This window comes from Homarus americanus, unplaced genomic scaffold, assembly GCF_018991925.1.
Source record: "Homarus americanus isolate GMGI-L3 unplaced genomic scaffold, GMGI_Hamer_2.0 scaffold57980, whole genome shotgun sequence".
Lineage (NCBI taxonomy): Eukaryota > Metazoa > Arthropoda > Malacostraca > Decapoda > Nephropidae > Homarus > Homarus americanus.
The window spans coordinates 18,794,447-18,811,822 of NW_024716703.1; positions in this window are offsets into that span (position 1 = coordinate 18,794,447).

The following is a 17,376-nucleotide window of genomic DNA, read 5'->3' on the forward strand; positions in this document are numbered from 1 at the left end:
CTCCCGCTATGTATACTTTGAGGTTATACCCATATAGTGGACATAGTCAATGTTAGGTAACACTGCGGTGCTGGGTGACCCGTCCCTGACATTGAGAAAGACGCACACCGCAATATAACACTTTGTTGTTGTGCTAGGCGGGGCTGACAACGCGGGTGTGGTGGAAAGGGAAGGGGAAGGGGTGAGAGGGGAAGGGGAAGAAATGGGAGTGGGCAGAAACGGAAGGGAAGGGAAGGGAAGGGACGAGAAGGGGATGGTGGAAGTGTGCAGGAGGGTGAAGAGGAGGGGAAAAGGGGTTGAAAAGGGGGAGAGGAGAGTAGTGGTCAGGGCGATATAGTAGGTAAAACAACTTAGTCCAAATTCTAAAATGTTTGGTGAAGTAGAATTTTCCCTCGCAACTACAAACACAAGAACGGTACACCTGGTTAGTTTTAATTAACCTGAAGGGCAAAGACTCAATAGGACCTTCAATAGATTTGTCCTCTTAATCGCTTCAGTACGATGAGTTAACCTTTCCTTGAGTACAGGATCATTGTACTCAAGGGAGAAGATCGTTGTATTGAATAGGCTAAGTCGTTGTACTCAAGGGGTTAAGATGAATTACTCACTGCCTTATTCATCGTACTCAAGGGAGGAATTCATTCTACTCAAGTGCTTAATATATCATGCCCACTGCCTAATTATTCGTACTCAAGGGGTTGATTAATTGTACTCAAGGGGTTAATTCATCGTACTCAAGAGGTTAATTAATTATACTCAAAGGGTTAAAATAACTCAATGTCTAATTCAACGTACTCAAGGGGTTAAATCATTGTACTCGAGGGATTAATTCATCGTACTCAAGGGGTTAAATAATCATACTCAAGGGGTTAATGTATCATACTCACTCACTAATTCATTGTACTCAAGGGGTTTTAACGCCAATTAAGAAAAGCAATTACCCCAAAATATCTCGACGTATACAAGAATTATGCCTCGTTTCTTGTACCGAGTCGTGTATAGATCTGTTTCTCATGGCTGTAATAATTAACTCCCGCAGCAGCGTCTGTTTGTATTAAGTGTTCTGACGATGAGGATTAGTGACTGGGTATCAAGGATTAGTGATTGGATTAAATGTTTTCAGTAAGGGTTAGTACGTTGACTGAACTACAATGAGTGACCTACAGTGACTTACAATGGCCTACAGTGACTGACCTACTTTGACCTGCCTTAACTGACTTAACAGAATGACCTACTCAGATCTACTCTTACTCATAATGATCTACAATGATCTACAGTAACACACTGAACTATAATGACCACCAGTGCCTCACAATGATCTACATCGACACACAGTGAGTTATAATGACCACCAATGCCTCACAATGACCGAAAATGACCTACAGTGACTCACAATGACCTACAGTGCTTCACAATGACCTACAGTGACTTACAATGACTTACAGCGCCTCACAAGGACCTACAGTGCCTCACAATGATAAACAGTGCCTCACAATGACTTACAGTGCCTCACAATGACCTACAGTGCCTCACAATGACCTACAGTGCCTCACAATGACCTACAGTGCCTCACAATGACCTACAGTGCCTCCCACAATGACCTACAGTGCCTCACAATGACACAGTGCCTCTGGCACACAGTGCACCTCCCCAGCCTGACCTACAGTGCCTCACAATGACCTACAGTACTCACAATGACCTACAGTGCCCCAGCTTACAGTGCCTCACAATGACCTACAATTGCCTCCCACAATGACCTACAGTGCCTCACAATGACCTGATGCCTCACAATGACTTACAGTGCCTGACAATGACTTACAATGCCTGACCAATGACCTACAGTGCCTGACAATGACTTACAGTGCCTCCCAATGACCTGGTGCCTCACAATGACTCCCAATTACCTCATAATGACCTACAGTGCGTCAAAATGACATACAGTGCCCCACAATGACCTACAGTGCCTCACAATGACCTACAGTGCCTCACAATGACCTACAGTGCCTCACAATGACCTACAGTGCCTCACAATGACCTACAGTGCCTCACAATGACCTACAGTGCCTCACAATGACTTACAGTGCCTCACAATGACTTACAGTGCCTCTAGCTGACTCCACAGTGCCTCACAACAGTGCCTCACAATGACCTACAGTGCCTCACAATGACCTACAGTGCCTCACAATGACCTACAGTGCCTCACAATGACTTACAGTGCCTGACAATGACTTACAGTGCCTGACAATGACTTACAGCGCCTCACAATGACCTACAGTGCCTCACAATGATAAACAGTGCCTCACAATGATAAACAGTGCCTCACAATGACCTACAGCGCCTCATAATGACCTACAGTGAGTCATAATGATATACAGTGCCCCACAATTACCTACAATGAGTTATAATGACATACAGCGCCGCACAATGACCTACAGTGCCTCATAATGACCTACAGTGCGTCAAAATGACATACAGTGCCCCACAATGACCTACAGTGAGTCATAATGACATACAGTGCCCTGCAATGACCTACAGCGCCTCATAATGACATACAGTGAGTCATAATGATATACAATGCCCCACAATTACCTACAGTGAGTTATAATGACATACAGTGCCGCACACTGACCTACAGTGCCTCATAATGACCTACAGTGCGTCAAAATGACATAAGTGCCCCACAATAATCTACAGTGACTAATATATACCCGGTACACACACACACACACACATACACACACATAGACACACACACGCACGAGACTTGGTGTATCTTACGAGGAAACAGTAAATATCTCGCATCTCTTTGGAGGACTTGAAGGGGAATGTGTTTACGAGGAATTATTGTGTTGTTTATATGATAATACTGACAGACGTTGGGTGATGAATGTGGCTTAATCTCTCTGCTGGTGAGAATGATATTACTCGTATTATCTTGTCTCTCTGTCTCTCTCTCTCTCTCGGTCTCTGTCTATATTTCTGTCTCTCTCTCTCTCTCTCTCTCTCTCTCTCTCTCTCTCTCTCTTCTTCTATCTGTCTGTCTGTCTATCTGTTATTCGCTATCCCTCTCTCTTTTTCATTCTTTCTTTGTTTCTTTCTCTCTCTCTCTCTCTGTCTCTCTGTCTCATTCTCTGTGGTAAGGTAGTGGTGGTGGTAGATATATTAAGGAAGAACGTCTGTAGGGAGAGAGAGAGAGAGAGAGAGAGCAGTAACCGTGGAGGAAGTAAGGTGAGAGGGTGAGATGCAGATAGTAGAAGAGGAAGAGGAAATGGAAAGGAAATGACGCGAGAGACGAAGAAAATAGCCAGTGAGATGACGTCAGCAACACTACAAAATAAAATAGCCCAAACATAGCTAGGGAGAGGAATGACGCTATTGACACTCCAGGCGAAGAAAATAGCCAGCGAGATGACATAAGTGATGCCAGTGAAGAAAGAAAGAAAAAAAAAATCACAAGAGTTTTACTCCTCCGCACCATTAATTATGCACCTCCTGTACCTCAGTTGCTCCTGGGGTTCCTCGCCTAATTGGCAACACTCACATAATTTACTCGGTAATGGCCCCCCTGCTGCCTCTCTTCCTCTGAGAGAGAGAGAGAGAGAGAGAGAGAGAGAGAGAGAGAGAACTGTTTTTTCTGTTCACACGATCAGATGAGTGACCTGAGGTATAGATGACTGACTGGCTGACTGACATGGAGACAGCTGATTGACAGTTTGACGATAGTAACAGCTGACTGGGTGATTGGCTGACGGGAGAGACAATTGATTGATAGATTGACGGTAGCGACAGCTGACTGATTGATTGACGGTGATATGATATCAGCTGACTGATTGACTGATGATAGTGACTCTGATTGCCTGACTGGCGTTAGTAATAACTGAATGCCTTGCAGTAGAGACAGTTGACTAACTGATGGGAGAAACAGTTGATTGACTAACTGACCAGCTGACGTTAAAGCCAGCTGACTGACTACCCTAAGCTACCCTTGTTACAAATTCTGTATCCACTCAGCCACCGCACACCACACCAGTTCTCGTTCAAGATTACCCAGAGTAATGTCAGGTGCATCACTGGTCTCTGGTCACGAGTGGTCTACCAGGTCCAGTGTTTACGACAAGCCTCCTCCTTAACCTAACCTAGTTTATGAAATGGGTCTCTCTCCAGACCAGTGTAGTGTGTGTGTGTGTGTGTGTGTGTGTGTGTGTGTGTGTGTGTGTGAGTATGTTTCACAGCCACGGGTTTATACTGCAGTGAAATCCTGTGAAGCGAAGCGAGAATAGCGAGACGAGGAACATGACGCATTAAGCGGCGCCTCAAGCAAACGTGTCAGGCGCCCCGGGCTCACACACCTGGACCTCCTCTCCCCATGGTGTCAGGGCAACGCTGTCTGATATACACTTGCAGTCTCACGAGGTCCACGTGTCACACGACCAGGAGACTATCGAGGAGAGAGGAAGATGGTTCTCTGGCATTATAAGATGTAGTAAAATAAGACACTACTGACAGTAAATGGCCAGTTTCCATTAAGTGTGTCATTGTGGATCAGCTCTAAAACCCACCACAGAATCACCTGAACCTTTGAACCCTGAAGAGATAACGGGGGAATAACTTAATGAGAATTATAATTATAGACTTACAAAATACCCCAGCCTCACCACTCAACGAATCACCTACAGTGACGATGAGGTGTGGCGTTGACAAGTGCTCTCCTTCCTGTCATCAACATGTCTGGTTCAAGGATCATCAATATGTCTTGCTCAAAGATCATCAACATGTCTGGTTCAAGGATCATCAATATGTCTTGCTCAATGATCATCAACATGTCTGGCTCAGCTTAATTAACTAGATAATGTAACTGATACGTGGAAGACGACCCATTATGAGGCCTGAGGACACACACACACACACACACACACACACACACACACACACACACACACACACACACACACACACACACACACACACACACACACACTCATCAGCCATAATCAACTGCAACAATTAATACCGATTATATACAAGCTCCTTACACTTGAGTATAACCAAAGACAATAAAACTCAGCTATCATCCCTGGAAAACCTACAGTACATCCTTAAATCCACCATTATAATATTAATTAAGATGTATTGAAATTCATAGACAATAACACCTCCCCCTGCCCCCCCCCAAAAAAAACCACGTAGGAAAAAAATATATTAAAATTTAGTCTAGCAGTAAAATGTGACTCCGGATTCTCGTCAGTGTCATATTTTTCTAAGATTTCTTCTCGGGTGTTAATGAGGAAATGCTTCAAGTTACGGAAGAATTTAAGAACAAAGTCAACAATGAACAGTAACAACCTTGTCTTTATGTCTTATCTCGAGGCAGTCAATCATACGTGGTCTTAGTTTCTTGGTAATGGAGGATTGATTGGCATATAAATAATGAGTCATCGAAAAATAACTACACAGAATATAATAGAGAATATGTTTACTTTACGTACGTACATGATAAATTTCTACAAACATGTGACTAAAGTGGATGTATACATTAATAGGATGTACGTTAAGCGGATGTACGTTAAGCGGATGTACGTTAAGCGGATGTACGTTAAGCGGATGTACGTTAAGCGGATGTACGTTAAGCGGATGTACGTTAAGCGGATGTACGTTAACCAGATGTACGTTAACCGGACTCTGATTGACTGTATGACCATTAAAAATCTGGGCATTTTTTTCGATGACTATTTAGGCATCAGACCCTCAGGTACTGTAGATTGTTTACGGAGGTGGTGTGGAGCAACGTCAGCCAGGTGTCAGCAGTTTGTTGGAGTAGTAATCTGCTGCCTCAGTCTGGGAGCTTCACGCGGCTCTCTGGTTTACTAGATTATATTGTTGAGGGTAGTAGGAATATGGTGTGTGTGTGTGTGTGTGTGTGTGTGTGTGTGTGTGTGTGTGTGTGTGTGTGTGTGTGTGTGTGTGTGTTAGAGATGACAGGTAACTCCCGTACAGCTCAAGACTAACATGATCATCTGGGTAAAATAATATTGTGAGGAACATACCGCTAACGAGGCTAAATAAATGGCTCATGTTTACAGTTTTCTATCTCTTAGTTTAAAGTGATTATGATCTTGACACTGTTGGTAGTATGAGTCACACAACACGATACACAAAATAATCCTCTTACGACAACTTTTTAACATATATAATTTACAAAAAAGAAAGAAAAACAAAATCATATTACAGATTATATTTTTCCATGGTTCACGTGGGAAGGACAGACCTGATCTAGATTATTTTCAGCACTAAAATGACAAAATGTTTACATGGTCATATTACACCAAGTTCTCACACACACACACATACAATACAACTTTTATTATCAAGGGCTATCAGCATTACTAGTTAAAAAAATATAGACCAAAAAACGAAGTCAAATGTACTATCGAGTGTTGGTATTTTAATGGTCTCTCCTGATGTGGTGGAAATTCCTATTGTAATTGATCTGTTGTTGGGTACGAGTGTTTTAATGTTATTGTGGTTAGAGGATGAAAATTCCATTGTATTTCCTCCCCTCACCTCGTCCTCTTTCTCTTCCTCTCCCTTACTCCTGTTCCTCCTCCCCGTCCTCCTCTTCTTGTCTTCCTCCTCTTCATCCTGCTCCTGTTCTACTTCTTCCTCTTTCTACTTTTCCTCCTCCTCCTCCCCCACCTCCTCTCCACTCACCCTTCCTCACATAACCCTCTAATTTCACCTCCTTACCTTCCCCTTCCATCACCTCTTCATCCTCTCCCACTCACCCTTCCCTTCCTTCATCCACTCTCCTACCTCGGCTCCTCATCCTCTCTCATCCTCTTACCCCATCAACCCCTCATCCGCCCTGACCTTCATGTTGTCAACCATCACATATGAGAGAGAGAGAGAGAGAGAAATCTTCTTTCACTCTTCACGATTCGTTTTACAGAAGCTTTTAAACCATTACGATAGATTCTAAATATAATTCGGATTCATCTGGATCATCTCAAAGAAAACGAGAAATTCCTTCAGTATAATTGAACGCCAAAACTCAAACTAAAACTGTGGAGTCAGACCAAATTCACACAAGTTCGGAATGTTGGGGAACAAGTGTGAGGCTTCAGAACCAGTAATCACACCATCAAAAATCATTTAGGAAAGATATTAAAGATTTCATTTTATATTTTTTGTTATTACGACTGAGAAACTGGTTGAAGGTTCCTGGCAGACATTATCAATTTATCTCGTATGTGTCAGTGAGAAATGGAGTCTTTACGATGATAATAAATAATGACCTGATCACACTCTCATAATTACCCTTTAGACACATTTTAATGGTGATACGATGATAACATAACTCGTATATATTATCAACTGATATAAATTAAGAGCCGAAATACATTAAAATAATTGTTGGACTTTATAAACTTAGTTAAGGTTAGGTTAGGTTAGGTTAGGTTAAGCAAAATTTATTAGATTAGATTAGGTTAGACCTCGGATGGTTAATCAAAAGAAAATAATATATTTAAACGTCTTCAATTATACTTTGTTATGGGGGTAAATACTTATTACCTTTTAAAATTATTATAGAATTTAAGAAAAAAATATCCAGTGTATGAAATTTTATGACGTCAGCTGACCCGTACTGGCTGTTGTGTGGTTATTAACAACGAATGTGTTTATGTTACACGAACCTGTCTTTACGGCATAGTAAACACACACACACACACACACACACACACACACACACACACACACACACACACACACACGTAGAACAAACAATGGTAAGCCCTACATATACCAATATTGACAAAGTTAACAATATGGCCCAGACTGTTGGCCATGTCGTGTGTCTAACTCCTGTATCGTGTAGGTATATTTTACTCCTAATTCTGACGGAAATCAATACAAGATATTTCAATATTTTTTTTCCCGAATTTTCCCCTCGACTGATTTTAAGCCCCAGATATCATAAAGCTAACCCAGGGAATGTCATAGCAGATTTGTTCCGAAAAAAAAAATACAGATATATTTTTTTCCTCTGGTGTTTTTTGTTGATGTTGTTTTTCTCTGGTGGTTTTAAAGTTATTGTAAGATATAAGGGATGAGGAGAAGGGTAATTATAGGTAGAAATGTCCCTCATTGTTGCTATAATCTGTGCGAGTTATAGAGTAAAACAAAAAAATATTGATTGATTTAATGCTATTTCTCCTTCTCTTCTCTTCTCTCTGTTTATTTGTGTCCTCCTTGTCTTTTTTCTTCTGCTTCTTCGTTGTTTCCCTCTCTTCTAAGTCTTATTTTTCTTCCTATTTACCAGTTTTTATTTATTTTTTTCTCGTCTGTTACGTCTTTATTCACTCATCCTTACTTGAGCCTTCCTATCTTTTTCTTTATTCGTCCCATTTTCTCCTCAATTCCTCGTCTTTTTCTCTTCATTTCTCGTCTATTTATTCCTCGTTCCTTGTCTCCTTCCCTTCCATTCCTCATCTCTTTTTCTCCTCTATTCTTCTTCCTTTTTTCCTCGTCTTTTTCTTCTTCATTCCTCATATTTTTCTCCATCATTCCTTACCTCCTTCTGCTTAATTCTTCTTCCTCTCTCTATCTCTCTCTCTCTCTCTCTCTCCTTCATTCCTTGTGTCTTTTCTCCTGTTCCTTCTTTTATTTCCCCCCCCTCCTCTTTCTCTGCCATTCAGTCCAGGCCTTCACTCCACAACCTTGAAGACCGTTCGTGTCATTAAGAAGGTCTCGTTGGTGTAAGAACGTGGCTAGTGTTCCCTCTGTGGTCTGAGGGCTACCGTGTCTCTCCTGTAGATGTTGTCTTGGGTCTCTCTGTGACTCTGTCTATCTGGTGAGTTTCTGTGGGTCTTTGTCTGTTGCTGTGTTTGTCTGTGGGGGTCTTAGTCTCTGTTTGGGATCTGTCTGTTTCTGTCTGTTTGGGGGTCTGTGTGTATTTGTTTGTCTGGGGTATGTCTGTCTTTGTTTGATTGTGGTCTGTCTGTTTCTGTCTGGGGTCTAGCTGTCTGTCTGTTTTTCTCTCTGTCTTTATCTTTTTCACTTGATCATTATTTTTCGTTCTCTTTATTGTCTCACTCCCTCTCTTTTTATTCATCTTCCTTTATCTTTGTCACTTTCTTTTTCAGTTTTTCTCTCTCCTTTCCTTCCTCTGATTCTCTCTCTATCTATTTCTCCATCTTTCTGCTTCTCTTTTTATTCTCCCACCTCTTTCTTTAATTCTCTGTCTCTGTCACTCTCTCTTTTTCAATCTCTATCTTTCTTCTCCATCGCTCTCCCTCCTATTCTCTTTCTCTCTCTTCTTTTCTTTCTCTAATTATCTTTTTCTAATTATCTTTCGTTATCTTCTTGCGTGTTGGCCAAGTGGCTTTGTTTGAGATGAAGTGATACCTTTGTTGTCATCAGGGGTCATGCAATTACTCTCTCTCTCTCTCTCTCTCCATTTTTCATTTGTATTTATCTCATCTACTCTCCATCTCTTTATCTCTCTCTTACTCTCCATTCTTTCTCTCTCTCTTCTCTCTCTCTCTCTCTCTCTCTCTCTCTCTCTCTCTCTCTCTCTGCCCTTATCTCCATCGCTTTTCCTCTATATTTCTGTCTCCTTATTTCTACCTCTCTTTCCCTCTCTCTTTCTTTCGCTAAATCCCTTTGTCGTATTTTTCTCTCTCTATCTTTGGCTAAATCTATCTGTTCTCTTTTTCTTTCTTTCTCTTTCTATATATTTATCTCTTCTCCATCTCTCTCGCCTTTTAACCTCTCCCCTCTCATTCTCCCTCTCTAATGCTTCCCCCTCGTCCTCTTATGTCGTTAACCACATTAATTAAAAGTATTTATTATATATATACTTTTAACGCTAAGGTTCCTCTATTTACACCAGAGTAAAGTCATGTTATATAGCCTACGTAAATATAATGGTTGCCATGACAATACCATAACAACGCTGCCATGGTGGATTTTGCCTTATAAACAATAATGGCGATGATCAAGTTACACACACGCAGACAACACCCTCAGTCACCAAACTTCTTCCCAGGGCGACATTACACGCCTCAAAGGGAGTAGAAAATAACCTCAGATGCAAGGAAGAGCGTCACCATAATGGCCAAACTTGATACTTGGGATAGTGTTATAGAGGACGTGTAGACAAGTGACAGGGAGGTTGATTGAACATGGAAGATAACACAACTATACGTAGAGCCTGGTGTAAGTTCTAAGTTACAATAACAACTTTATTAACTTGATTGGAGAAGAAGTTTGTAAATTCTGAGATCTGTATATTTCTTACGAGTAAACTGTCTTATTCTCCTTTCTCGGGATTTTTAAAGCTAACGGGAAAAAAAACTAATATGTTTGATATGTTTCGTGTCCGCAATTTTTTTTATTTTTTATCCGAGATAAGAGAAAAATCGAAGAAAATTGTTAAGCATATTATTGCAATTGAAGTTAACCTTGAACTGACCTAACTCTATTTTAACCTAAGCTAACGTAACCTAACCTAACCTAGCCTAGCCTAGCCTAACCTAACCTAACCTGACCTGACCTGACTAAAGAAACAACAACAAGAGCTACAAACTCCTAACTTAATCTAATGAAGCTTTATATAACCTAACCTAGATTAAATTAGTGTTGGGTTAATTTAGGCTAAATTTGGTTAAGTTAGCTGTAATTATGTTTAGTCAGGTTGGGTTAGGTTAGGCTAGGATAGGTTAAGTTGGATTAGGTTAGTATAGGTTAAGTCAGGTATGATTAAGATAGGGAAGGTTATGTTTGGCTAGGTAAGGTTAGGTTGGGTTAGGTTAGATTAGATTAAGTTAGGTTAGATTAGATTGGAGAGGAGTAATGCATCACTAAGACACTGTGCCTTGATGGTGCTTACATTGTCGACAGATCCAACATGGTGACGTGGATGTGGTAATTTTCACGCATGTCAACAAATAACTGCGGGTGCAACTCCTATGAACTGTTGTTTGAAAGAGTCTTGTGTGTGTGTGTGTGTGTGTGTGTGTGTGCTCCTGTAAAGAACAAAAAACACACAACTACCACCACAACAACAAAAACAAGAATAGCTAACACAACAACCACCATCCACCACAAGAGCATCCACCAACACAACCAGCAGTCACACAGAGTAATATCGCATTCTGGAACTATTAGATATAAATTTGCTGACGCATTTCAATACTCATTCTGTGTAGCAAGCTGTAGCCGATTCTGTCAGCAGTAGCAATACCAGTAGTAGTAGTAGTAGTAGTAGTAGTAGTAGTAGTAGTAGTAGCAGTCATGAGCAATATCACCATTTAGACAACAACAACAGAAACAAGAAAAGGAGGAGGAGGATAGGTTGAGAACAGCAGCTGGTGACACACACACACGCACACGCACACACACACGCACACGCACACACACGCACACACACACACACACACACGAGTAATATAGCAGCAGGTCTGGCGTGTCAGCAGGTGGGAGGAAGTGGTGTTCCCGTGGTAGATATTATTCTCTCAAGTTAGTTAACAAACCCGACACTAGTTTGTGTGTGTGTGTGTTGTTGGTGGAAACAGCCATTGTTGTTATTGGTGGAGACAGTCAGTGTTGTTAGTGGTGGAGACAGCTAGTGTTGTTATTGGTGGAGACAGCCAGCGTTGTCACTGGTGGAGACAGCTAGTGTTGTTATTGGTGGAGACAGCTAGCGTTGTTATTGGTGGAGGCTATTAGTTTTATTGCCGCTATGAGCTGTTATTGGTGGAGGCCGCGACTATTGTTATTGCCAATAACAGGTTTAGAAATATATAATTGAACATACAAATGGGCTTTTGTTTGCCAAAAAAAACCCTCGGTTAGTCGATTCCTGATCACGGACTTTTATTTCCGTCTTTACTTTTTGATTCGGAAAATATTTTTTCTTTCCTTCCCAAAATTGTATTTGCTGGATCAGGGAATCAATTAATTAAAAAAAAACGTAAAAACTTAAATTTCATGACTTTACAGAAGAAAACAAAACAAGTAGAGACTTTACATACTTGAAATAAATCACAAAAAATCGTATTAGATTTCTAATTGCTGTGACACGAAAAATGTTCCCTCCAATCTCAAAAAATAATTTCACTGCACCAGGTTAATTAATAGACTAAAAATTCTCCCAAACTTAATATTTCACGCGTTTGTGGTGAAGAAGGACAGTGTAGAGAGAGTAAATATCCTAAGGACTTGGCCAATTTGAAACAAATCTCAAATATAAACTTTACTGCAACAGGAGAGTGATTCGATTTTAAAGATTCGCCCAAACTATAAAAATAAAAATTATGAACTTGTGGAGGACTACTGAATAAATCATAGGAACTTTCCACATTGAACCAAACTTCAAGAAGTGACTATACCAGGAGAATCAATAATTCTTAAAAATTCCCCAGAATTCTAAAATTTCCTGAGTTTACGACGTAATATAGTGAAAAAAATGCCATAGATATTTGACCATTTTGAAACGCACCACAAAAAAATGGTAAAGGTATTCCGTTTTTAATTGGGAGACAGAGAGGGACTTTGGATGATAACAGAGACCAAATGAGACTCGGAGTTAAGGGTCGATATTCATTTATTTATTCATTCTGTTTTGTAAGAGAAATGTTTTTATCTTTTTTATTCTTTTTTCATTAAGGGATTGAGACCTAGTTATTTATGAAATTTCTACGTCGTTTGTGTTTTTTAAACTTTCCTCCTATGCTGTATATGTGTGTGTGTGTGTGTGTGTGTGTGTGTGTGTGTGTGTGTGTGTGTGGGTTTGTGTGTGTGTGTGTGTGCGCGCACCAATAACAACAAGTGTTGTTATCGATGGAGACAGCCAGTGGTGTTGTTGGCGGAGACAGCCAGTGTTGTTATTGGTGGAGACTATTAGTTTTATTGCCGCTATGAACTGTTATTGGTGGAGGCCACGGCTATTGTTATTGCCAATAACAGGTTTAGAAATTTGAAATTGAACATACAAATGGGCTTTTGTTTGAAAAAAAAATCGGGTAGTCGATTCCTGATCATGGATTTTTATTTCCGTCTTTAATTTCTGATTCAGAAAATATTTTTTCTTTCCTCCCCCAAAATTTTACTTACTGGATCAGGGAATTAATTAATTTAAAAAAATCGCCAGAATTAAAATTTCATGACTTTGCAGCAAAACAATAGTAGTGAGTTTGCACCCTTGAAACTATTCACAAAAAAAAATTATACTTAATTTCTAATTGCAATGATCACGAAAAAAAATCCTCCAATCTCAGAAGATTAATTCACTGGATCAGGATAATCAATAGATTCTAGTAATTTTCTCAAACTTAATATTTCACGAGTTTGTGATAGAGAAAAACAGTGAAAAAAAAACCCGAAAACCTAATTTATTGCAACTGGAGAGTGATTATTACATTTTAAAAAATCGCTGGAACAAAAAATTACATGAACTTATGGTAAAGTACAGAAAAAGTCACAGAAACATTTCCACATTAAAGCAAACCTCACTAACTCACGATATCAGGAGAATCAATAGATTTAAAAAAATCCCCAGAACTTAAAATTAAAATTGGAATAGAGCAGTGAAAAAATACCATAGGAATTTGACTATTTGAAAGTGACCACAAAAAAATGGTAAAGGTATTTCGTTTTTAATTGGGAGGCAGAGAGGGACTTTGGATGATAACAGAGACCAAATGAGACTCGGAGTTAAGGGTCGATATGCATTTATTTATTCATTCTGTTTTGCAAGAGAAATGTTTTTATCTTTTTCTTTGTTTGTTTTTGTAAAATTTTCCTCCTAGACTGTGTGTGTGTGTGTGTGTGTGTGTGTGTGTGTGTGTGTGTGTGTGTGTGTGTGTGTGTGTGTGTGTGTGTGTGTGTGTGTGTGTGTGTGTGTGTGTGTGTGTGTGTGTGTGTGTGTCTGTGTGTGTGTGTCTGTGTGTGTGTGTGTCTGTGTGTGTGTGTGTGTGTGTGTGTGTCTGTGTGTGTGTGTGTGTGTGTGTGTGTGTGTCTGTGTGTGTGTCTGTGTGTGTGTGTGTGTGTGTGTGTGTGTGTCTGTGTGTGTGTGTGTGTGTGTGTGTGTGTGTGTGTGTGTGTGTGTGTGTGTGTGTGTGTGTGTGTCTGTGTGTGTGTGTGTGTGTGTGTGTGTGTGTGTGTGTGTGTGTGTGTGTGTGTGTCTGTGTGTGTGTGTGTGTCTGTGTGTGTGTGTGTGTGTGTGTGTGTCTGTGTGTGTGTGTCTGTGTGTGTGTGTGTGTGTGTGTGTGTGTGTGTGTGTGTGTGTGTGTGTGTGTGTGTGTCTGTGTGTGTGTGTGTGTGTGTGTGTGTGTGTGTGTGTGTGTGTGTGTGTGTGTGTGTGTGTGTGTGTGTGTCTGTGTGTGTGTGTGTGTCTGTGTGTGTGTGTGTGTGTGTCTGTGTGTGTGTGTGTGTGTGTGTGTGTGTGTGTGTGTGTGTGTGTGTGTGTGTGTGTGTGTGTGTCTGTGTGTGTGTGTGTGTTTGTTTCATTAATGATTTCCAAGTTTTCTCTCTTTCTCTCTATTTTTCTCTCCCCTCTCTTTCTCTCGTCTTCTTGTCTTCTCTACCTCTCTCCAGTTCTCTGCCTCCCCCCCCCTCTCATTTCTCTTCTCTTCCATCCACCAAAACACAAACTCTCTTACCTCCACAGCCCATTTATTTAAACACAAAACAGCCACATCCCCACAACATCAGTGAGAGCTAAGTTTAGTCACATTATAGAACAGAGAGCTATGATTACTGTCACGCTGAATGCAGAGAGTTATGGTTACTGTCGCGTTGAGAACAGAGAGCTATGATTAGACACATTGAGAACAGACGATCATTATATCAGCGAGAATCATGATTGTAGTGACTTTGAGAGCACAGAGCACAGATTATAGATGCGTTAAGAGCAAGCAAAGTCACGCAAAAAAAAAGTATTCCACAATAGCTGTAGGATTTTTGTGCAATTGTTCCAGTTTATGATACTAGCGCTCATGCTGAAATATTTTAACAGGCCCTTTTAAAGCCAAAATTGCATTCTACTCCCCCTGTTGGTGATATCAGTATGGTAAAGCTTTTTCCCCAACTTTTCTCTCTCTTTGTTAGGAGGGTTGTTATTGTTGAGTGAGATAATTTCTGAGGTGAAAAAAAAAACATTCTTGGTGTAGTTTAAGAATAGTTTATCTATTAACCCGACCCTTCTTGAGCGCGTTGGTGAAAGGATATTGCGATTATTTAGGTTTATCTGTCTGTAATAATTATTGATCGACGTTAAGAATAAGAAGAAAATTGTTTAATTGCTAAAAAATATATACAATATATAACTTTGTATTGTAGGTAATGATACGTAAATGCAAGCAAACGTCCACAGACAGACAGACTTCCACACACACAGTTTGGGCTCCAACACACTCCAGGTTGTGGACTCCACTAAGCTCCTCGGCGTCACTATAGATAATAAAGTAAATTGGAAAACACACGTTAGTACAGTTGTCAAATCCTCCAGCTTTCGTCTCCACCTCCGCTGACTCAAGTCCTTCGGAGTTCCTGCGCCCGAGCTCCTCAGTGTTTACTCAACAGTCATACTTCCCAAGCTCACCTATGCCTCCCCTGACTGGTCTTCCTCCCTAAATGACACACAATGGAAACACCTCGAAAAAGCGCAGAAGAGGGCATGCAAGATTATTCTCTCCCCTTCCTACTCCATATATCAAGAAGCGCTAAAAACACTGACCCTCTCGTCTCTCTCTGATCATCACCACGACCTCATCTGCAAATTTGGTGAGAAGCTCTTATTACCCCCCGAGATCCCTCGTCGGTGAATTACTGTTCGACACCACAACCACATCCAGCCCATACGAGCACGTACTGATCGCTATAAGAACAGCCCAGTCCCAACCATTATAAAAATTATCAACAACTCGTAATCAACCAGTGTATTCACTCCCAGCCAATCTTACCTTTTTGCACTGTTAATATGTTGAAATGCCCTGTAGTATAACCTTCTCCCCTCCTAGTTATTATATATCATATTTGTATCACTTATGTTGCTTGTATATTTGTCAATCAAGTGACCCATTCCCCAATTATGTAACTGCATATTTTCAGCCTTCCGGCTGCCATGCTTTTTCAACAAACCGTACATTATTATTATTATTTTGATAATTATTATTATTACTATTTTGATAATTATTATTATTATTATTATTATTTTGATAATTATTATTATTATTATTATTATTATTATTATTATTATTATTATTATTATTATTATTATTATTATTAAAACACACACACACACACACACACATACATACATACATACATACATACATACATACATACATACATACATACATACATACACACACACACACACAAACACGCACACACACACACGCACACACACACACACACACACACACACACACACACACTTATAATTAAACTACTACAAAACGCAATAATTAATGTAATTTTGTACTTCATGCTACATTAATCGCTGCAGTTAAGTTATTACTCTCTGTATGACAATATGAAAGGTAACTGAAATTGAAAGTACGAATTTAAACTAGAGTTGATATTTGATCTGATATTACAACAGTATTAGCATTTATTATTGTTACCGTTATCAGTGTTATTATTGTTACTCATTATTATTGTAGTTGTTATTGTTGATGTGATTGTTGTTGTTATTATCGTTGTTATTGTTGTTATTGTTGTTGCTGTTTTTGTTGTTTATCATCATCATCATCATCATTATCGTTAGGAGGAGGGAAAAGGGGTACCACGAATAAACTTAAATACCTAAATTAATTAATTATCATTGGACGTGATACAGGTTGGAATATTGTACAAAATATGAGATATAAACAAAACTTAGTTGATAGTTTAGTCAACAACGACAAGCGTTAACTTGGACTTCCGGTAGTTGACGAAAATTTTATAATAAGATAAAATAGCATTGTGTTTGTGAGTGTGTGATGGACTACTCACTGGCGGCGTGTATGTTGGTGTTACACAGACGGGGGACATTGAGAATCGTGAACCCCAAACACGACATCTCATCAGAGAGGAACTTAACTTTGTGGTAACAACCCAACACACACTGGCCCATACCACTCCTCTATGATATGACAACACAAGTGTCATCATACCATATTTGGTGAAGAAGTGATCTATCTATCTATTGTATCTATCGTATCTATCTATCGTATCTATCTATCTATCTCTCTATTGAATCTATCTATCTATTATATCTAGCGTTTTTATTGTATCTATCTATCGTATCTAACTATCGTATCTATCTATCGTTTCTATTGCATCTATCTATTGTATCTGTCTGTCTGTCTGTCTGTCTACGTATCTGTCTAT